At 41.5% G+C, this 24257-nt stretch overlaps 1 protein-coding gene and 1 pseudogene across 1 annotated transcript in view; one reads left to right on the forward strand and one right to left on the reverse strand.

Annotated features, from left to right (window-relative positions):
* Positions 1-24257, forward strand: part of USP6NL (USP6 N-terminal like) — a 288797-nt gene that overhangs the window by 62895 nt on the left and 201645 nt on the right. The gene's annotated exons all lie outside the window — the stretch shown is intronic.
* On the reverse strand, positions 1378-1816 carry LOC112810095 (non-histone chromosomal protein HMG-17 pseudogene; annotated as a pseudogene).

The raw sequence follows: 24257 nt of genomic DNA on the forward strand, positions 1-24257 counted from the left end.
GTGTGTGTGTGTGTGTGTGTGTGTGTGTGTGTGTGTGTGTGTTTGCTGTTTTCACCAGAATCGCAGGAAAGATAAACCAGAAACGAAGGAAAATGACTACCTGGAGGGCATAGGTGTGAACAGCATGGAAGGAAGAAGGATGAGGGGGACCGTGAACTTCTCTGAGGATTTTTTTGTGCAGTTCTGAATTTTGAACCATGTAAATGTTTTATTTTACTTTACTTTTTAATTTAATTTTATTTTAAGGACACAAAGTCTGCTTTAAATATTTCTTTGGGAGGGAGGACACCACACTTCTCAATTAAGAGGAACATTTTTACAGTCTTGAGGTCTCTCTCTCTCTCTCTCTTTTTTTTTTTTTTTTTTACATTTATCATGCCATACATTCACAGGGAATGGTTTCTGGAAGCTCAGGCTCTTTCTATCGGGTCTCACAAAATGTGCATCTCTGGGTGGGGCCGGTTGGTGCTTCAGCTGACCCCAGGTACCTTTCTCTTTGGCTTCCATCCGATCATTTTCCTTCACCCGCTTCAGGAAACTGTCTCTGCTCTTTGAATGCTTAATATGCCCAATACATACACTAACTCTCTTGGCAAGAATCTTGCCTTTAACTTGTTTGTTTATAACAATGCCAACAGCATGCTGGGTAACATTGTGGGGCATTCCTTTGTGAACAGTGCCATTCCCTCGATGTCCACAATATCACCTTTCTTGTAGATTCTCATGTTCGTGGCCAAAGAAACAACTCCATGTTTTCTACAAGGCCTAGAGAAGGGGCACCTGGGTGGCTCCGTCGGTTAAGTGTCTGCCTTTGGCTCAGGTCACGCTCTCAGAGTCCTGGGATCCAGCCCCACATCAAGCTGTCTGTTCAGTGGGGAGTCTGCGTCTCCTTCTGCCTCTCCCTCTGTGTTCTCTCTCTCAAATAAGTAAAATTTTTTTAAGATTTTATTTATTTCTTTTGAGAGAGAGAGAGCGAAAGAGTGCGAGCGAGCCGGGGGATGGGCAGAGGGAGAGAGAATCCCCAGCAGACTCCAAGCTGAGTGCGGAGCCCGGTGTGGGGCTCCATCTCACGACTGGGAGTGAGCTCATGACCTGAGTGGAAATCAAGAGCCGGAGGCTTAACCGACTGAGCCACCCAGGAGCCCAATAAAGAAAATCGTTAAAAAAAAGTTTGTTTTGTTTTGTTTTGTTTTGTTTTAAAGGCCTAGAGAACAAAGAGTAGTTACCTCTCCTCTTTCTTTTTCTGTTGGTCATTTTGGCGAATTATTGGAAGATGGTGGTTCAGGTGGTTGAAGCTGAACCATGTAACAGTTTTAAGTATTTATTTATTTATTTATTTATTTATTTTTAAACAAAATTCTGCATTTTTATAAAACTTGATAAAAAATAGTATTTCAAACTGTACAGTCGCCGGAAGTACACAGTTACCAAAAATGCACACACGTCACTTGGCATCTCCGGCACCTTCCGCTCTCTGTGCCTGGTCTGTTTTGGCATCTCCGTTTTCTGCAGGGTTAATCCCATCCTTGCCAGCATCAGCTTTCCCCTTTTTCCCTTTGGGTACCTTCTCTCCCTTCTTTGCAGGGGCCTTTTTAGGCTTCGGCTCTGGCTTTGGAGGAGCAGGTTTAGCAGATAAGCTTGCAGATCTTCTCTGTGGCTCATCCTTCACCTTGGCTTGATCTCCTTTAGCATCCCCTTCAGCCTTTCTCTTGGGCATGGTGACCACGGCGGTGGGACGTAAACGCTGGACGCGGGGATGCAGCGGCGCGCAAGCCTTGGCTGGTCCGGGGGTCGTTCTCGCCTCTTCTTCTTCACACTGCTCCCAGTTTTAAATATTTAAAAAATTAAAGATAAGAAAAAAAGTTGAACATTCACAGAAACAAAGGAATCTAGGCAGTTAGCAAATTGATGGCATGACCACACAGAGATGAGGATTGTCAGTAGCTCTTGAACCCTATGCTCTGACAATGGGATATGGTCTAAGGCAAAACAGACTAGCAGGAGGCTTATGCGTTCGGGTTGTACTTGATAGTAATATTAGCGTCATCACGCTGAAACTCTTCTCTGTATGTTGTAAGGCACGGCAAATGAGTAAATGCACCGACTGTGTGGGGCGACCTCAGGCTCATGAGGTCAGAGGAGGGTGTTACATGGAACGGAGAAATGCTGTGCTCCTGGATTAGAATTGGAGGGCTCGGTATGAGCTCATGATTTCCCAGCTCTATCCGCTGTCAAAGATAAAGAGGGACGTTAGTTAAAGCTGTGAAAGTAGATTTTATGCCAGAACTACTGACAGTAGGGACAAGATCTGAGTCCCGTTCTGATTTGCACAGAGTAACTGGTGTTTTAAAGTGAGAATGAGACCGTGGGGAGGGGGACAGAGGGCTGCTCAAGTGAAAATTACAAAGGATCGGTCAGTGTCAGCGTGACTTAGGCCGGCTGTGCATGCTGGCGGGCAGTGATCAGAATCAGGATTCTGCCTCCCACGGAGACGGGCAGACGGAGACCCTCTCCAGCCTGCTGACTGCCTTCCAAAGGCATGCCCTTCAGAGCCCCAAGAAAGGCATTCCTGAGTTGTAGGAGATGCATACACAGCTCAAAGGGTCAGGGGAAGGATTCACAATCCCAAGCCCCTTTTAGCGAATGCTCTCGAAGACAGGGTGGTCAGTAGCCTATCTCCAATGTTAGCTGGAATGAGCAGAATTCTCCTGGCAGTGTTGAACTTTCCAGGCAGGCTTATGAGGGAGGGGCCGGGGTCCTCCCAGGGACATAGTCTTAGCTACTTGAAGTCATGCTGGAATTTGGTGTCTCTTAGCCTAGAGGTCTGGATGGGGTGGTTATGTTCAATTCTTACTGCTGAAAGTGACTTGAAGCAGGGTCACTCCTGGACCAGAAGACATATTAGTCCTCAGATCTTGGTTTCTAAATACCATTCCCTTTAAAGCAAACAAGTCTCCTTGGCTAAATTGGTTGCTTCTAGATTAGGGACAGGGAAAGTACAATGTGTTTGGAACATCTTGTCCAGAAAAACAGAAAGTCTCAAGGACCAGTGGGCAGGACCAGCTACGTAATTGGCAGGGCCCAGTGCAATGAAAATGCAGGCCCCTTGTTGAAAAATGACGAATAATGTCAGAATAGCAATAGCAGAACAGTGAGGCATGCAGGTGGCTTTTCTAAGAGCAAGGTCTTATGCAACCACCCAGGTCACACACCCGCGATGCTGACCCTGATAATGGAAGATGTGTTAGAAGTTCAGAGAAGCCAGCTTGAAGGGGCTCCTGCTGGTTAATTTTGGGACAATTTGAGCACCAAAGAACAACAATAATGGTGATGGGTTCTAAAACATGAAATCAGAAAAGAAGCCATGAGTTTATAGTGATACCAAAAAGATGTGTATGCAAGGGAGGGAAAATTTTTATGAAGAATGTAGACAGAATGATAGAATTAGGGAAACTTTTTTTGCAGTCACCAATGTAACAATGATGCTAAAACCATTGGATTAGAGATTGTTGAGGAAAAGGATATGCACCTAGGTGATGTCTGCCTTCATTACCCCAGAGGTTACTTATTAACTACCAACGGGGAAGGATGCTTTCACAATGGAGAGATCTGGCAGAATCCACCTTTACCAAGTGAACGATTCTGCATGGCTGACTATGAGACAGTATGTTAATCATGTGCCTCCTGATATGAATACCACGTAGTATTTTGCCCAAGACATTGAATATGAATCTGATCATGAGAAAGCAATCAAACAAGGCAACTGGCCTGAACCCTTACAAAATAAAAGAAAAAAAAAAAAAAAGCACCCCAGAGCTGTTCTGGATAAAAGGAAGATAAAGAAACATGAGAACCAAGTGAATCGCATGACTTTTAATGACCTAGATTGAAAAGGGGCTGTGGAAGACCTTCAGGGGACGACTCAGGAAACTGGGAGTTTGGACTGCAGATAATTCTGTGCATCAATGTTAAACTTCTTGGGTGTAATGATCGTGTAGGAAAATCTTTGTTTTTTGAAGATACATGCCAGCGGTTTTAAAATGAAATGCCCTGAGGTCTGCCACTTGGTTTCAGATGAAAGGGAGGGGAGAAGGGAAAGAGAGAGAGAGGAAGAGAGGGAGAGATTCAGAGGGAGAGAGAGAGAAGGAGGGAGGTGGGGAGAGGGATAGAGAAGGCAAATGTAGCAGAAGGCTGACAACTATGTGAATGTGGGCCAAGAGTATATAGCTATTATACTATTTTTTTTTCACTTTTCTATAGGACAGACATTCTAAAAAATAAGCTAAGGAGAAAAGTTTTCCTAGCTAAGGTCACATATCAAGGAGGAACAGAGTTCCTACCCCATCAAGGGCAGAAAGTCTCTCTAGCTTGATTGGCAGGACCCTGAAGGGGCAGACATACCACCAGGCACATTAGTATAATTCGTGTGTGTCTCTGACCCGTGTGCCCAGCACCATCAGTCGTGGTGAGCAGAGCAGAGCTGATAGCAGACAGCAGTGTATGATGGGCACCCATCCCTAATGTGGACTAACGAGAAGAGCCGAGACTGGTATCGGTAGACCAGCTGGCTGAGCTTCCTTCTGTGTTCAGGTGCCAGTGCAGGCTTGGACAACTTTTTTGGATCTTATTTGAAAATTGGAGAAAATATGCCTGCTCTACTTATGCCACAGAGATTGAATACGATAATGTATGAGAAAAACCATTCTTATTTCATAGATTTATTTTATAGATTATCTCACTGTATTTTATTTTATGGATTTAATTCTGGAAATAGAGGTTTTTAAGATATATATGAGCTCTTACAGATGTTTTTGCTATTTGTAGTCTTGTTATAATTTGTGTCTTATAAATACAGAATTCATGATCATTCTATTTCACACAATTACCATCAAAAAAAGAAAAAAAAAAAAGCAGTGCATCCAAAATGGTAAAATCATCTGAGCTGCATTATTGAGTACTCCTGACAGGAGAGGACTTCTATTCTGAGTGGGCTTCCAGCTGCACATTTCAAACTTGTTTTTCCTCTTCACTACCTGTATCGTTTCGGGGCTGGGTACAGTCGACACATTCATATCATGATATGCCTTCTGGGTGAATCAGCCTAATGGGCATCAGGGATATCCCTGGAAGCCACCCCCACACCAGGATGGCTAGCAATAACCATACATCCAATTGATTGTGAATCACGTAGATCTACCCCGCCAAGCCCTGGCATCCCTGACTCAACTTCTCCTTTTTTTTTTTTTTTTAAGATTTTATTTATTTAGTTGAGAGAGAGCTCATGCACGAGCAGGGGGAGGGGTAGAGGGAGAGGGAGAAGCACACTCCCCACCGAGCAGGGAGCCCGATGAAGGGCTTGATCCCAGGACCCTGAGACTGTGACCTGAGCCAAAGGCAGACACTTAACTGACTGAGCCACCCAGGCGCCCCTTGACTCTATTTCTCCTTAGCTGGAATCCAAAATGTCAACAGCCATTCCAGTGGTATCTGTGCAAGGGGAAGTATGAGGGAGAGAAAATCCAAGAGGACAAAGACAATGGTATTAACGAATTCTAGTTAAAATATCTTACTTAAAAAAACAAAAAACAAGGAGAGTGAAGGACCAAGACAAGGGAGAGGGTTTATCAGCATTTGTGACATTAAAAAAGAGGTAGAGGTGTCCGTCGGGCAGTCAGAAATGTGGCTTTGGAGAGATGATGGATGGCAATGTAGAGAGGATGAAGTCATTTCACAATCATTGTGACTGGGAGAGTGGATGAGCTGCCACCAAAAGAAAGGGTGTAGAAGGAGAAGTGAACGAAGGGCGGAATGGTGGGTGATGCCTGCATTCCGTTGTGAGGTACCGGTGAGGAGACCACTGTAAAGTCTTGGGCCACCATGCTGATCACAGCCAAGGTCAGAAAGCTGTGAGGGACGAGCACAACCAAGTTGATCTGGGTTTTTGTCACTTATAGTGGAAAGGTTTTGATAATACATACATTTGATAACACATACATAATACATACATGGATGTAAACCCATGCTTATAGCTCTGATACAATTATAAAGTCAAAACATACTAGATGCTAGCAAAACTCCAAAACTCATAAAGTAGAAATTACCATTCATTATGACAGATGGAATTGTCTTGCTGAAATAAAATCACTGCTATTGGTGTTAAAAGTAGAAAAATCTATTTATGTGGTCAAGACTTCACTTGTTGGTTTAGTTATTTTGATTTTGAGCATACGGCCCATTATTTGAGGAATTGTCATGATCTGTGTTGATATTTCTTCTCTTTTTAAAATAAATTTATTTGTTTATTTATTTTCTCTTTAACACAGTTTGTTTTACATCCCTTATCTGTTATTTAGAAGGAACACTCTAATAGTGCATCTCACATGTGATGACAAGAGTATCATTTGGCAAAATTTATTCCTTGATTGTTCACTCTGCACATTAATGATGTGTGGTAAGTGGGTGTGTGTTTTCATCACGCAATCCTTATTGCGCATGGCTTACGGTGTGAATATGGAGCTGGATGCTGGGACACACACTTCTGAGTTCTGTGTGCTTGTACCATCATGTGGATTTCAGTGACTCAGTTCTCCCACCATTTTTCTCCCATCAAACTACTCCAATATCTTCACCTTGATAGTCTGGCTTCAAATGGCCTGCAAATACTTAACCATACAAAGAAAAGAACTAAAGATATAATTGTCAACTAAAATCGGGGATGGAGGGAAGCACGCAAGGGGGAAGAAAGGAGAGATCTACTGATTCATCACTGCTCAAAAAAGGTGTCCATGCTGTCAAAAGGATGTATATGCCAGCCTTTCCATGTCAAAGGCTTTTTGGGAGACAGTGTAATGTGATACAAGGAGCATATGGTTTTGCGAGTGAGACAACTCTGATTTTGATTGATGCTCTCACTAACTTTGACACTGGGAAGTTATTTAATTACTTGGTTTCTCAGCTGCAGGGTAGTGTCACAATGATTAAATGAGGCCTTGTAGGGGCGCCTGGTGGCTCAGTTGGTTAAACGACTTTGTTTTAGCTCCGGTTGTGATCTCGTGGTCACAGGATTGAGCCCTGCGTCAGACTCTGGGCTTAGTTCAGAGTCTGTTAGGGACTCTTTCTCCCTCTCCGTCTGCCCCTCCCCCTGCTTGCGCACACGTGCTCTCTCTCTCCCTCTCCCTCTAAAATAAATAAATAAATCTTAAAAAAAGAAAATGAGGTCTTGTAGCTGAAATGCCTGAAGCTGTGCCTGCTACGCAGTTGGTGTTCACTAATAGTAGTTATTATCAGTTTTAGGCATTGAGCGGGACTAGAATAAATATGGAACTCAAAATGGTGGCCGGTTAGATAAGTAAGGCTCAGAGGTATGATGGGTTTGACCATAGAGAGGGCTGTGTCAATCAGACCAACTGAGCAAAGGGTGGGTGTTGACACCTCAGGCTACACAGACTTTATGTATCCAGATTACTGCCCGTTCTGAATTTTGACCTGCATTGTAACACCCCACTGTATTTGTCAAGAGAGTTGCACCTGTTCCAAATTGTCCAAAAACTTGGCATTAATCACAGCTTGTTTTGTAAATTTATTATCATTTTGGGAAAATCTTTGGTACACAGTCCATTCTTGGGGATTAAAATGATTATTTCGTTTGTCTTTGAGGGTTATAATGCTTTTGGTCTTCTTTGGAGCTTCTCTTTATAGTCCTTCTTAAAGAACTAATTTCTATTCTTTGTTGTTTATCATTAGTCTAAAGAATTCAGTCCTAATCGTGTAGTAGCAGAGGTTCAGTTCAAGGAGACCTGGCTTCCATCCTTACCGTCACTTAGTTATTGTTTGATCTTTTTGAACACAGTTTCCTAAACCTGGCAGATTAGGAATAATCATGCCCACCTCCTCTGGGTTGGTATGAAGGATTAAATGAGATAATGTCTTGAAAGCTCTGGGCTGGTCATCAGCAGTATCAGTAACCTTAGTACCATTATTCATATCATCCCAACTCCTCCCATCCCAATTAAAGAGCTCTTTGCAAGATGAGCAGTTCTTTGGCATAAATATAGAATATTATATATGCAATATATATATATATATATATTTATATTTTATTTTATTTTTGTAAGTAAGTAATCTCTACACCCAGTGTAGGGATTGAACTCACAATCCCAGGATCAAGAGTCACACGCTCTACTAACTGAGCCAGCCAGGCAGCCCCCCACCACCAAATATTTAGTTCATGTTGGGAAAATATTAAAAACTATAGTACCAGGCTGTGCCTTACCACATTTGAGAAAATCAGAGAGGAATTTTTAATGATAAGCTTACTTCATCCAAGATGAAGAGATACTAGAATTCCCAGGCAAGGGGGGAAAATCTGCCATTAACCTAAATATGTGATAATCATCAGAATTTCCTTTTTCCTGAGGAGTAGAGCTAAAACCTAAATGATTCCCACAGATTATCCACAAACACATTTACCGAGAGGCAGGAGGGTGCAGGAGAGTCATTAATGAGTCATACAATTTAAGTAAGTCACTGCCTCTGGCTTTCTTCTGTTTCCTTGCCATCAAGTGAGCTATTTATCCTTACTTTGGGAGGGAAGGGTGGTTGGGAATATGTGTAGGACATTTCTGTTATTGGTAGCCATTGGACATATTCTGTATATGGTAGCCATTTTCCAAGATGGCCTCCAGTGATCCCTGCTTCTGGTGGTCACACCACTTTGTGGTACCTCCCATGGTACAGCAAAGTTGGTCTATGTGACCAATAGGATGCCACAGAAGTGAAGGTCATCCACTTCCAAAGGTTAGAAGAGGTGCTACAGCTTCTCTCTTGGACTCTCTCTCACCAGTTGCTCTATCAAAAGCCTCATTGTGAGCAGCTCTGTGGAGATGCCCGTGTGGTCAGGAACTGAAGCCTACTGCGAACCAGCCATGTGAGTGACCTTGGAAGCAGGCCCTCCATACCCAGTCAAGTCTCAGATGACTGCAGCCCCAGCTGACACCTGGAGTGCAAGCTTGTGAAGATCCGGAGCCCGAACCACCCAGCTGAGCTGCTCCCAGATGCCCGACCTATAGAAATCAAGATAATAAAAGGTCATTGTTTGAAAGATGCTAAGTTTAAAGTAATTTGTTTACAGCAATAGGTAACTAATCCAGGATGCTACTGGCTTTTTATAAGCAGAGCCCAGGATGCTAGATGTCCTACAGTCTGTGCACAGGCCTGCTCAGTGAAAACTTGTCCTACCTTCCCATAGACTGAATGTTTGTGTCCCCCACAAAATTCATATGTTGAAACCTAATCCCCAAGGTAATGGTATTTGAAAATGAGGACTTTTTGAAGTGATTGGGTCAGGAGGTGGGGGAGCCCTCAGGAATGGGGTTAGTGCCCTTATAAAAAGACCCAAAGAGCTTGCTCTTTGCCCTTCTGCCATTTGGAGGCATAGCGAGAAGACAATTGTCTGTGAACCAGGAAGTGGGCCTTCACTGGACCATAAATCTGCCACTGCCTTAATCTTGGGCTTCCCAGCCTCCAGAACTGTGAGAAAGAGATGTTTACTGTTTAAGTCACACAGTCCGTGGTATTTTTATTGAAGCCATCCAAATGGACTAAGACACACCCTCAATGTGGAACTCGGGTCTTTTCTCACACTGGTATGATCCTTCCGGGTTTGAAAAGCGTAGGACTGTATCCATTCCTTTACTCAAAGCACAGCTCCCCTGGTACACTGGCCGGCCGCAGTTTTAACCTTTGCAGGCTTTTGCCAGATAAAACATATGGTAATTGAGTACGCCTCATTCATTACCAACCAACAAAGCTCGGAGTTACGTCTCCCAAGTCCAAAAATGTACAAACAGTGAAGATGAAGATGAGAGTAATAAATGTGACTAAGGGAAACTGAAAGTTTTGATTTATGTGTGAAGATAAGACTACACAGATAAACGGTACAAATGATAAATAAGACCTAAAGATGAGAGATACGGAAACAAAGAGAAAAAAAAGATGAAGGAAAAAGATTTTTTTTTTTAAGATTTTATTTATTTATTCATGAGAGACGGGGGTGGGGAGAGAGAGAGGGGGGGAGAGAGAGAGAGAGAGAGAAAGAAGCAGAGGGAGAAGCAGGCTCCCAAGGAGCAGGGAGCCCGATGCGGGACTTGATCCCAGGACCCTGGGATCATGACCTGAGCTGAAGGCAGACGCTTAACGACTGATCCACCCAGGCACCCAAGGAAGAAGATTTTTAAAGATTTGGTGGATCGCTTCTTGACCATGATCTTAAGAAAATATAAAATGTGTGTATTTTGGGTTGTTTGAGAACCTAGACTCCCAAGATGCCCTTTTTGCCTGGGGTTTGTTATAAAAAACACTTGTTTAAGAGAGTAAGACGTTTTTTTTTCTCCCCGCAATCCACAAACACCTCACTAAGGACAGGAAATGTACGTTCAGTGAAGGAGGACTTTGTAAAAAACACAATCCATAAGAGAATGGATAAACTACTTTTTTTCTTTTGTATGGAATTAAATTGTTGGAAGGCAGCCAAGGAAGTGACACATTTCACCTCCTGTTTCTGGCTGAAACAATCCTTAGCCCAGAGTAGTTGTTCATCAGATCATTTTGGGTTGTAGGTACTGTGGGTTAATGAATTTATTTCCCAGTCAATAAATTTTAATTCTTTCATATTTCCATAAGGAAATGAGATACAGTGCCTTCCCATAGATTGTAAATCTAGTCTACTTTTTATTAAAACTAGGGGAAAAATATCCTTTGGGTCATCTATTTGAACAGTAGTTTGGCTCCTACTATGCACAGGCTGGTGTTGATTTTTCATACCTTTATTTAAGTGACTTCTCTCCAACTTAGTCAAGGCAGAGAATAAATCATATTTCTTGCATGTTTTTCTGAATGTAATTGACTTTTCACTACCTGTCAGAGTCTTAGCCTCCTCATCTGTAAAATATAAGCATTTACTATTCTGTATACACACATATAGAGATGAAAGTACTTGTGAATAGTAAAGTGATAGAAAAATGCTAACTACTTTGTTTCCAATTCAGTTTATGGGAGTTGAATATTTTTTTCCTAAATCTAAGACAGGATAAGTTTGTACATGTGAGAAAGCATGTCAAGCCTAAGTCAGGAAAGTGGAAAGTGAAAACAGCCAGTTGGATACATGGTTCTTTTCTTTTTTTTTAAGATTTTTAAAAATTTAATTAGAGAGAGAGAGAGAGAGAGAGAGAGAGAGCTCGAGCAGGGGGAGAGGCAGAGGGAGAGGGAGAAGCAAGGTCCCTGCTGAGCAGGGAGCCCGATGTGGGACTCAATCCCAGGACCCTGGGATCATGACCCAGGCCAAAGGCAGATGCTTAACCAACTGAGCCACCCAGACGTCCCTGGGTACATGGTTCTTAGAGCCAGGCCAGGGGTCCAAGCTGGGAGTGACCAGCCCCTCTGTGGTGGGGGAGGTCAGAGATGCAGATTAGGTCCCATAAAGAGGGAACCAAAAGAGGTGAGGATGACCAGGGACTGAACCCAATCTAATACTAGCTGTATAAGGCAGAGGTCTTTAACTGGGATAAAGCACTCCTTGTGAAGACTTTCGAAGGGGTACGTGTACATAGGTGTTTTAAGGGAGTCCATTTCCAGATCCTCGGCTTCATTATCTAATCTTTCCTCACTTGCTCTGTTTCAGAGCTGACCTGTGATGGGATGGGGGATGGGGGACAGCGTCTCTTCTCCAGTCCTTTCAGGCTGGCCTTTCTTTCCCCTTTCCCAAACAAAGGCACACCCTTCAGAGCACCATGTTGCATTATCCTGGATGGGGAAAAAAACCTCTAGGGCAGCAAACAAAGGGACAATTGGAAATATTGGTGCTGGTTCCGAGAAAGCACATGACTCTGGTGGCCAAGTAGCAGACCCTCCCAGCTGGCGGTCTCCAGCTCTGCATAGCAACAGAATTGAAATCGGACCTCATTGACCTGTCTCCTGGTAAGCCATCGCAAGTCATTTGTGATTATAGATTGCTCTGACTTGGGGCATAACTCAAAAGGAGCTCAAAGATTTGAGAGTCATTGCTCTAAAAAAAAAGTCTTCCTTTTCCATCCATTTATTTGTGAGTAAGGTTTCTCAAAGCTTCCATCTATAAAAATGAAAAATAGGAAAGAATTGATGGTGAAATTTGTCTTATTCTAGAGACTAGTAATATTACTAACAGATGACTAAACTGGGAGGAAAATATATATATGTCCAGTCCCAGAAATTAAGAGATGCATTTCTGTCTTAGTCAATTCAGGTTATATATATATATAACATATAACAAAATACCACACTGGGTGGCTTATAAACAACAGAAATTTATTTCTTGCTGTTCTGGGCATTGGAAAGCTCGAGGTCAAGATGCTGGCAGATTCTGGTATAGATGGCAACTTTTCCCTGGGTCTTCACCTTGTGGAAGGGGCAAGAGAGCCCTGTGGTGTCTCTTTATAAAGCTACTAATCCCCTCCTGATCTAATCACCCCAAAGGCCCCACCTCCTAATACCATCACGTGGGGGATTAGAATTTTAACATATGAATTGGGGGGAGACACAAACATTCAGACCACAGGACTTTCCAATAAAAATTTACTTAGGGCAAAACGAGTGATAGAAGGCAGATCAGTGAGTGGTTGTCTAGAGTCAGGAATAAGAGTTGAGGATTATCTGCAGAGAAGCAAGGGGGAGATTTTGGAGTAAAGTTTTATATCTTGATTTTGATTGTGGTGTTGGTTATATAAGTGAACACAGTTGTCCAAATTTATCAGTATGTACACCTAAAGTGGGTGAATTTTTTTGGGTGTAAATTATGTCATTAAAGCTGGGGAGAAGGGGCACCTGGGTGGCTCAGTCAGTTAAGCGTCTGCCTTCAGCTCAGGTCATGGTCCTGGGGTCCTGGGATTGAGCCCCGCATCGGGCTCCCTGCTCAGCCGGGGACCTGCTTCTCCCTCTCCCCCTGCTTTGTGCTCTCTGTCTCTCAAATAAATAAATAAAATCTTAAAAAAAAAAAATAAAGCTGGGGAAAAGGTTTACTTTTCTGTTTAATTTTCATTTATCAAATTTATAGTATTTATGTTGTTTTGATCAATTATGTACCAGTAATCAATGTGATGGCAACTCAACACAGAAGAAATTTTTAACATTTAGAGGCTTGTGGCCATGGGAAACACAGCAAATTTTAATTTATACTTTTTCCACAAGAAGAGAGTGATCAAATAAAAGGCTGTAAAATATAAAATATATTAGGATTAAATTCTGTGGGAAGGGAAATATGGTATCAAAGGGGGAAAGAAACCATATAAAATGCCAAAGGTTAAAAAAGAGGTTGCTCAAATATTTTAAAATATGAATGAGAGTGGATTATAACCAAACACCATGTTTCATAGATTCCATTAGATTTATTGAAAAGAATGATAGGGTGCCTGGGTGGCTCAGATGGTTAAGCGTCTGCCTTTGGCTCAGGTCGTGATCCCAGGGTCCTGGGATCGAGTCCCACATCGGGCTCCTTGCTCCTCGGGAGCCTGCTTCTCCCTCTGCTTCTCTATCTCTCTCTCTCTCTCCCTCTGTCTCTCCTGAATAAATAAATAAAATCTTTAAAAAAAAATTAAAAAAAAAGAAAAGAATGATATAACAGTTTCATTTTCAAATAATGAGATTTACAATATACTGGAAAATTCATTTTTTGCAACTAGACTTAGGATAACTTTTAAAAAAATTAACTTAAAAATGTACAAGAACAGTACATAATCTTTCAAGGTACTTTTATTTTTTAAAAAAGATTTATTATTTGAGGGGGAGAGAGAGAGAGAGAGAGAGAAAGCGGGACTTGGAGAAAACACATGTAGACTGGTGTTCCAAGAAAGTCGGCTCTGAATAGAAGGTGAGGGAAGGGGTGAAAGCTTGAGGAGGATGCCAAGTAGAGGATTCAGCCGTGAGGCCGTGGCCAGCAGCCTTCTAACACGCTCTCTTGTCCAGCTGCTCTGGGTAACTTTCTCTCATTTCACTGGCATTTATAAAAGTGACTGTAAGGGTAAGTGAGTGCTAGAGAGGAACCCCCATGTCTCAGTTGCTTAACATAAGGAAGTTTTATTTCCCATGAAGGTAAAGCCCAGTTGGGTCTTCCTACTGGCTGGTCACCTTCTCCTGCAGAGATGCAGGGGCCCAAGCTCACTCCGTCTAGGTGGTCTTGCACACTCAGCTTCCTGGGCCAGGACTGGAAATGGTGCACATCATTTCTGCCCACTTTGAGCAGAACAGTTGCATGACCACATGTCACTGCAGGGGGGCTGGAAACTGCAATGTGGCTGTGTGCGACATAAGGAGATGGGTCTGATGAATGTGCACTAGTCTCCACCACATTATTCTGCCCCTTCATTACTGTTGAGCTCCTTAGCCCACATCTTAGCCTTTTAGGACCATGGCCTCAGTTTGGACTGGTATCTTGACTGGGGTATGGCTCAGACTTCTGTCCCAACCTATTTCCGGCCTGATACTGTCAAGTCTTAAGAGTTTCTTTACTTTTTTTTTTTTAAAGATTTATTTATTTATTTGAGAGAGAGAGAGAACAAGCTGGGGGAGGGGCAGAGAGAGAGAGGCAAGCAGACTCCCCGCTGAGCACCGACTGAGACTCCTAGGCGCCCCTCAGAGTTTCTTGTAGAGACTATAAGGGGATCATCTCTGCTTGTAAATCAAGTCACAAAACCCCTAAGTTCTTGGCCTGGGAAGTATCAGAGGGAAAGGCTTATGGAGTTGGGGTGTGATAGGCAGCAGGACCAAATAACCTTCCATGAAACGCGCATTTCACTTTTTCCTTGGGGTTCTCTGCTGTGATGACCGTTGTTGGCACCATGGCCGTAGGAACTTTCTCCAAGAACATCCCACACCTGGCATAAACAAAACCCATCCTCACACAGCTGGGACAAGATGGCATTTTCAAAAAGACTTTGCCAAATTTGAAGGGAGGGCAAATGGAAATAAATAAAGGTATTGTGGGTAAACCAGAGGTCACTGGTCACTCGCAGCTGTGGAATGACTGCCCACCCTCTAGTAAGTGCTGCCCCTCATGAGCAGCAGACTTCTCAGTGTGGACTATTGGGTTTGGCCTGACTCTAGACACTCTTCTCTTCTTTGATATTTGACTCTTGTACACTATTGTATCAGGTTGGCTTACTGAGGAATCATCTTGTTAGTTTTGGTGCCCAGGATTAATTTAAAATGAAAGTATAAAATTTTTTTTAAAGATTTTATTTATTTGAGAGAGAGAGAGACAAATATAGTGTCAGAGAGTATGATGGAGATGAATGAGCATGGGCGGGGAGGAGAGGAAGAAGCAGGCTCCCCGCTGGGGAGGGAGCCCCATGCAGGGCTCGATCCCAGGCCTCTGGGATCGTGACCTGAGCCAAAGGCAGACGCTTAGCCGACTGAGCCACCCAGGTGCCCCGAAAATGTAAAGTTTTTAATAGTTCAAATTCTTTTGTTTCTCATTCAATATGCTTTTTTTTGGGGGGGGGGTAAGAATTTCCCTGAAGAGCCTAATAGCAATGAGAAAATTTTTGGAGAACACAGAACCTGAGTTAAAGGGAGTTTAAGGGCTTTTAATGATGGTTCATCCAGGCTATGATAGGATTTGGAAAATCATCTCCATAAAACTATGTGGTACACCTTTTTCTTGCCAAAATATTCCCATAGTTGTAGCATTTCCCTTTGATGGGGAAGGTTGAATGACAGATTCTTGCCATTTGATTCCTTTTTTTTTCAAGAATTCATATATATATATGTATATATATATATATTTTAAGTAGCCTCTACACCCAGGGTGGAGCCCAGTGCAGGGCTTGAGCTCATGACCCTGAGATCAAGACCTGAGCTGAGATCAAGAGTCAAATGCTTAACGAACTGAGCCACCCAGGTGCCCCTAGACATCTACCTTTATATTTTGAGGAATTGTTTTCTATCCTGTGTTAAGTTGGTTAACTTCAGATTCATTATATTTAATCAAATGGAGGATTAGGACATAGTCTAAATTTTGTAGTAGTGCTTTGGGTAAGTGATTAATATCTCCAGATAGCTAATCTTATTTTGAATTTTTCTTTTTAATTTTCTTATTGAGCCATAACTGACAAAAAATAAAATCGCCCCTTTTAAAGTGAACAATTTAGAGGGTTTTTTTTAGTATATTCATAAGGCTGTGCGACCATTGCTACTGTCTAATCCCAGGACATTTTGATCACTTGAAAAAGAAACCACGTTCAGTTAGTAGTCACTCTTCATGCCCCTGCCCCTAGCCCCTGGCAACTACTTACTTTCTGTCTTTATGGATTTGCCTATCCTATATATTTCATATAAATGGAATTATATAATAGGTGGCCTTTTGCATTTCGCTTCTTTCAATTCTCATAACGTTTTAGGTTTATGTTGCAGCATGTATCATGGATCATTACTTCCTTCCTTTTTGTGGCTGGATAACATTCCATTATATGGATAGACCACATTTTGATTATTGATTCATCAATTGATGGACATTTGGGTCGTTTTGACTTTTAGGCTATTATGAATTATGCCGCTATGAACATCCACGTACAAATTTTTACGTGAACCTTTGTTCTCAACTCTCTTGGGTATACATCTAGGAGTAGAACCGCTGGGTGTTTAACTTTTTGAGGAACTTTCAGAATGTTTTCCAAAGTAGCTGCATCATTTCTCATTTCCACCAGCAATGCACAGAGGTTCCAGTTTCTCCACAGCCTTGCCAACATTTGTTATTTTTGTTGTTTTGATTGTGGCTTTAATGTGTATTTCCCTAATGGCTTAGGATTTTGAGCATCTTTTCCTGTGCTTTTTGACCATGTTGGCCACAGGATAAATGTCTATATGAGTATTCTGCCCTTTTATTTTTTTTTGTATTTTGCTCATTTTGTCTTTAAAGAAAAAAAAGTTGTTTTTAAAATTGTGGTTGTAAGAGTTCTTTACATGGGGGCGCCTGGGTGGCTCAATTGGTTAAGTGTCTGCCTTCCTTTGGCTCAGGTCATGATCTCAGGGTGCTGGGATCAAGCCCCGCATCAGGCTCAGTGGGAAGTCTTCTTCCCCCTTTGCCTCTCCCTCTGCCCCCCACTCATGCTCATTCTTTTTTTTTTTTTTAAAGATTTATTCATTTGAGAGAGCGAGAATGAGAGAGAGAGTACATGAGAGGGGAGAGGGTCAGAGGGAGAAGCAGGCTCCTCGCTGAGCAGGGAGCCCGATGCGGGACTCAATCCTGGGACTCCAGGATCATGACCTGAGCCGAAGGCAGTCGCTTAACCAACTGAGCCACCCAGGCGCCCCCACTCATGCTCATTCTAGCTCTCTCTCAAATAAATGGATAAAATCTTTAAAAAAGGAGTTCTTTATATATATTTTTTATAATAGTAAGTTTTCTATTTCCTTGTTCATCTTCTGTCTAGCTGTCACTATTTTTTAAAGATTTTTAAAAAATTTATTCATTTGAGAGAGAGAGTGAGAGAGCACAAGCAGGTGGAGAGGCAGAGGGAGAGGGAGAAGCAGACTTCCCACTGACCTGAGAGCCTGATGTGGGGCTAGATGCCAGGACCCTGAGATTGACCTGAGCTGAAGGCAGAGGCTTAACCGACTGAGCCACCCAGGTGCCCCTAGTTGTCACTATTAAAAATGGAGTACTGAAGTCTCCAACTATCATTATTGAGTTGTCTGTTTCTCCTCTGATTTCTGACAGCTTTTGCATCATGTATTTTAGGGTTCCATTGTTTGGTGCATATATATTTATAATTATTATATCTTCTTAATGGATTGACGCTTTTAACATTATAAAAGATCCTCCTTTGCTGCAAGTAACAATTGATTTAAAATCTATTTTGTCAGATATCAGTATAGCCACTACAGCTTTCTTTGGGTTACTATTTGCATGGTATGTTTTTCCATTCTTTTACTTGAAACCTATTTGTATCTTTGCATCTAAAAGGTGTGTCTCAGGGGGCCTGGGTGGCCCAGTCAGTTGAGGGTCTGCCTTCGGCTCAGGTCATGATCCCGGGGTCCTGGGATCGAGTCCCACATCGGGCTCCCTGCTCGGTGGGAGGCCTGTTTCTCCCTCTCTCACTCCTCCTGCTTGTGTTCCCTCTCTCGCATTCTCTTTCTCTGTCAAATAAATAAAATATTTAAAAAATAAATAAATAAAAGGAGTGTCTCTTGCAGACAGCACATAGTTGGATCATGTGTTTTTATCCATCCTCCCAGTCTTTGCCACCCTTTAAATGGAATGTTTAATCCATTTACATTTAATGTAATTATTGGTAAGGTAAGATGTGCATCTGCCATTTTGCTATTTTCTTTCTCTATGTCTTTTAACTTTTGTATTCCTCTATTCCTGTGACTGCCTTCTTTTTAAAGATATTTTCTAGAGTAGAACTTAAATTCCCTTGTCATTATGTTTTTAAAGTTACTTTCTTAATGCTTGATCAGTGAATTTTAATTAAATTTTTAGTTTATAACAAACTAGGTTCAAATTAATACCAAATTGATTTCGATAGTATATAAAAATCTTTACTCTTATGTATCTCTATTCCTTTCCCCTCCTTTGTGTTATTATTTTCATACAAATTCCATCTTAATATTTTACATTCCCATCCACACAAATTTAGAATTATTAGTTTATGTGGTTGCCTTTTAGATCAGGTGGGAGGAAAAAGTTACAAACAAAATATACATTTATGCTGTCTATGTGTTCTGCCCATTTAGTGATTTTTGTTGATGCTCTTTATTCATGTGGATATAAGTTACTATCTTGTGTCCTTCCATTTCAGCCTTCCTTTAGAATTTCTTGTATTTCAGGTGTGCTGGTAACAAATTCCCTCAGTTTTTGTTTATCTACTAATGTCTTTATTTCTCCTTCATTTTTGAAAAATAATTTTCTGGCTATAGAAATCTTGGTTGATAGTTTTCTCTTTCAACAACTTTGAGTACATCGTCCCATTACCTTCTGGCCTCCTTGGTTCTAACGAAATTCAGCTGTTTATCTTATTGAGGATCACTTGTATATGATAAGTTACTTCTCTCTTGCTGCTTTCACAATTCTCTCTCTGTCTTTGTATTTTCAACAGTTTGATTATATTGTGTCTAGATGTGGATCTCTTTGAATTTACCCTACTTCGACCTCTTGGATAATAATTTCTTGGATGTGTAGATTAATGTTTTTCTTCACATTTGGGAAGTTTTGGGTCAATAGTTCTTCAAATATTCTTTCTCCTTGTTCTTTCTCTGTGACTGTCATTATAGTATATCGCTATGCTTGATGAGGTCCTACAGTTCTCTGAAGTTGTAAATAGATTCAATTTTCTTTATTTTTTTCTTTTTCTCAGACTTGATACTCTCAATTGATCTATCTTCAAGTTTGTTGATTCTTTCTTCCATCTGATCAAAACTTCTATTGAGCCTCTTTATAGTGAATTGTTTTATTTCTATTATTGCACTTTTCAATTCTAGAACTTCTATTTGGTTCTTCTTTGTAAGATAAGATAAGAATGTGAGAAGGTAAGGTAAGAATGTGAGAACTTACAGCAACTGAATTTCTAATTTAGTAAGGTTAAAATATCAAATGGGTGGGAATAGATAAGATGCTTTGAAAACAACCACATTTGATAATAATTTATTCACGTATTCTTTATCATCAGAAATCTAATGACAAAGCATCACACAGATCTAAATTGAAGGATCTTTCTACAAAATAACAAGCCTATAGTCTTCACAAGTTTCACTGTTACAAAAGGCAAAAGAAGGCCAAGCAACTATTCCAAATTAAAAAGACTGAGGAGACATATCTACAAGGCACAGTGTGTGATGATGGACTGCATCTCATGTTAGGAAAAAATTTTACTATAAGAGACATTGGGATCATTGACAAGATTTGAATATGAAATATATATTCATCAGCATGTCAACTCTCTTGTTTTTGATCATTGTCCTGTGGTTATGTTATAGCATGTCCTTATTCTTGGAAAGTACATGTTTAAGTATTTGAAAGTAAAGGAGCATGATGTTTACATATTATTCTCAAATGGTTCAGAATGTGTGTGTGTGTATGTGTGTGTGTGAGAGAGAGAGAGAGGGAGAGAGAGAGCATGAGCACAAATGTAAAATGTTAATAATGGTAAACCTGACTAAAGCATATATGGAAGTTCTCTGTACTTTTTTTTTTTTTGCAAATTTTCTATATATTTGAGATTTTATCAAAACCAAAAGTCAAAAAAATAATTTTTATAGAGGACCTATGTTATGCCAGACATTGTTGTAATTATTGAGACACAGCAGTTTACAAAAGAAAACTTCTTGCCATCAGGCAGTTTATATCCTAATGGGGGAGACAGAATGAACTAAAGAAGTAAATGATATTGTATATTGGATGGTGATGAATGAAATGAAGACAAATAAGCAAGGTAGAAGGATAAGAAATTCCAGAGTGAGGTATTTACAATTTTAAATAGATGGTGGGTTGGACACCTCTTCTGTCTTCAAATCTCTTGAATGCAGACTCTGATGCAGGTACAACCTGGTAGCACCACCTGCCTTTTGTTTCCCAGTCAAGGGCTGCTCTGTTGTTGACAAGGTGTGGGACACAACTCTCAGTGCCCAGTCCTGTGCATGCATGACCCAAATTGCAGGTTACTTAATGCCCTTCGTTGGTTTGCAAACTCAGCCCCATATGTGCAGGGCAAGAAGATACCAAATAAAGAGGCAGGCTATTCCAGATTGGTAGGTGGCAGGTTTAATAAGTAAGGGAACTTACCTATGTGGCTGTCTTGGATGGAGGCAAGATGAGTAGACCTCCACACCTGCCTGCCAAATTTTAAAGGCCTACAGAGGCCTTCACTGGGTTTAGTCACACATAACATCCAGATGGTCTCAACAACACCTTACTCTCTCAAGTCTGTGTCTTTGAAAGAGCTCCCACTATGGGAACTGTAGGCAGAGTGTGCTTTTTAAGGACGGGGGGCGGGGGGTGAGGACCTCTGACTGCCCAGGTCCAGCTTGAGGTTCAACCAGTGGTTCTGTCCTCTAGATTACTTTCCCCAACACCCCCTGGGGCTAACCTCTGACCAATGTGGAACAGGAGCTGACAGATACATGCTTCCTCCTTTCTCTTCTACCTGCCCCCATAAATGAAAGCTCCTAAGGGACCTGTTGAAAGACTTCTCAGTTGGTCCTGTAGGACTGAATGACCAGTCACCAATTTTGTAATGCTACTTTGCATCCTTGTGTTGTTCATCTGCCCTGCTTGGCCCCCTTCCCTCTGTCTTCTGATCCCTGAAATCACAATCCCCAATAAAATACACACAAGCATCTTTCTCAGATTCTGTTTTTTTGGGGGGAATCTAAGCTAAGATCGTAGCAGGAAAGGGCCCACTGAGAAGATACCTTCTTAAATGGGAATTCATCAAACATTTAAAACAATTCAGTGATACAGGTTCTATTACTATCACCTCTTATTTCATTGTTGAGGAAACTGGGGTTTGGGGTGATGATGCAGCTAGCCCAAGATCACACAGTATAGAAGAGGGGGAACCCAGTTAGTCTGTCCCCTGGCTCACTCTCATTCTGCCACCTCTTTTCTCCCACCATATTTATTACTGCCATTTTGAAAGTTCCAGTTTTACCAATGAAGTCGACAGGAACCTAAGAAAGAGTTCTTTTATGTCAGGATTTCAAGGTTAAGGGAAAATTTATAATGAGGATCAGGGTGTTAGTAATAATCTTACTGTGTTAGTTAGGATAGGTTAGACTTAGCTGCACTAACAGACAACTCCGAAATTTCAGTGGCTGCCAGCAAGATCTCATTTTTGTTCATGTTATATTTTTATGGCAGGACAACTAGGGGTTTCCACTCTGCACTGTTTTGTAATCCAGGCTAATGTAGCAGCTACCATCTGGAGCATTGCTGGTTGCTGTAGCAAAGGGAAAGAGTGCTCTGGAGGGTCTTTCTTGCACCAGCAATGAAAGGTTCTGCATGGAAGTTACATATCACATTCTGTTTTCAATTCGTTAGCCGGCATGACTGTACCCAACCCAGTGGGGCCAGGATGCAGTCCTACTCTGTGTTCAGAAATATTTGTTGAGCAGCATTAATGACTATCACACCCACTGAGAAAACTCCAAGGGGAAATGAAGCTCAGGTAACAGAGGCAAGTTCTCCACTGTTATCGTCTTGTCTGAGGACAAGATGATAGAGAGCATCTTCTCTCCGAGATGAGGGAGACAGCAATATATGTCCCGGGAGGGCGGGGCTGGCTCAGTTGGTAGAGCATGTGACTCTTGATCTCCAAGTGGTGAGTTCAAGCCCCATGTTGGGTGTAGAGCTTACTTAAAAAAAAAAAAGGAGGGGTGCCTGGGTGGCAGATTTGGTTAAGTGTCAGATTCTTGGTATTGGCTCAGGTTTGATCTTCGGGTAATGGGATTGAGCCCTGAGTCGGGCTGTGGGCTCAGCGTGGAGTCAGCTTAGGACTCTCTCTCTTTCTGTCTCTGCCTCTCTCCACCCCCCCACCCATGCTCGTGTGTGCTCTCTCTAAAATAAATCAATAAACCTTAAAAAAAGTATATCCTGCTTATTTAAAAAACTGTATGCTAAGTGCTTAGCTTAAAATGCCTTTTCAGCTGATTTTTATTATTAATATTTTGAGGAAGTATAGCAATTACTCCAAAGCTCCACAGGCATCAATACTGCTGGAATAAATGATAGTATAACCTCAACATAGTTAGGTCCTATTTATAGTTTTATTTGTGTGTGCCCTATTTACTCAATGACACTCACAGGTTATACATTGCCCAAGTAAGTACATGATGCAGAAGGGTTATCACTGGCCATTATCTATAGCATTAGCCGCCATTCTGAGCCTGTCTACTAAGTGCAGATTTTGTTATAGTTCATTCTCTTGATATAATGAAAATGAGAGAGGGTTCCTGTATCGATTTGCGTCTTTATTCTAGATTTTGCAACATTGGAAAAGGTGGATCTTAACATTTTCTTTGTCAAAAAGAGTATATTTGCTCTTTTTTGAGAAATGGCTTGATGTTGGCATCACATATGAAATCTGCAATTAGCTGTCTTCAGCTGAACTGCATTGTCCCGGCTTCTTGGTGATAACATCACATCAGAATCTTTATTGCAGAGACTAGGTTATATAGATTATAGCTATTGCTTCCTCCTTATCAGCAGAGCCTGCCACGTCATCCTGGCTAGAAACGAAATTATTGTTACATGGCTTACACTTTTCCAAGCTCTGTTAGCTGCTCCTTAGTCCTTTAATTCCTCCTCCCTTTTATTTGGAAATGAATTATTTCATAGTTTATCTTAGTATCTTTCAGGTAGCAAGGCTAAATGCATGATATGTAATTACCAAAGTGATTCTTTTATTTTTCCACTTTAAAAATGCCTTTTTCCAGTTCTAGGCATGATGGGTCCTCCGTTATAGCCACAAAAAATTGTTGTGACTTTGTAATATATACCAGTGCTCCCCTTGAACTTCTTCTTGTGGGATAGTGAAAATATGAACAAGTAACATGCAATAAAACCTAGGAACACCTGTTTTGAGTGTTTGCCTGGAGATAACTGGCATTAGATTGTTATAATAAAGGATGATTAGCCCAGAGTTATCCCAGATTGGGAAGGGCTGGCAATCTTGTTCCGGGGTGAGTCCTCCCTTTCTTTGGTAAGTCAGTCATTTATTGAATATTTACCTGGCATTTCATTTTGAAGCTCAGAATGGGTGAGTGACTGCCATGGTCAGGTTCCAATTTTAGGAGAACAGTCCTGTTAGCAGTGTGAGGCATAGCTGTGTACAACAGAGGGAGGAATGGGTTGAAAATAAGAGTTGTCGTAACCCAGACACAAAGTGATGAGAGATTGAATTAAAACAGTGATGGTGGGAAGACCGAGGAGGGAATCGATTCAGGAGCTCTCCAAAGGGAGACTCTACACTTGTTGAACTCGTTGGCTCTGGGGAGAGATGAGAAGGAGCCCGAAGGAGCATGCTCAGATAGTTAGCTTGGCAACTAGGTGCGTGGGGGTGCCATTCACTGACGTGAACACCAAAGGAAGAATGTGTGTGTGTGCGTGTGCGTGCGTGTGGTATTAAGTTAGTAGCAGAGGAGTTGTTGAGAGAGATATGATGAGTTAATTATTTGGATCCAGAAGCCAGCAGAAAGTTTCATCTATTTAATACATTTTTCTTGTATGCCTGAGC

The sequence above is a fragment of the Callorhinus ursinus genome, unplaced genomic scaffold (genome assembly GCF_003265705.2).
Source record: "Callorhinus ursinus isolate GAN/ISIS: 27379988/994484 unplaced genomic scaffold, GSC_fseal_2.0 scaffold36, whole genome shotgun sequence".
Classification (NCBI taxonomy): Eukaryota; Metazoa; Chordata; class Mammalia; order Carnivora; family Otariidae; genus Callorhinus; species Callorhinus ursinus.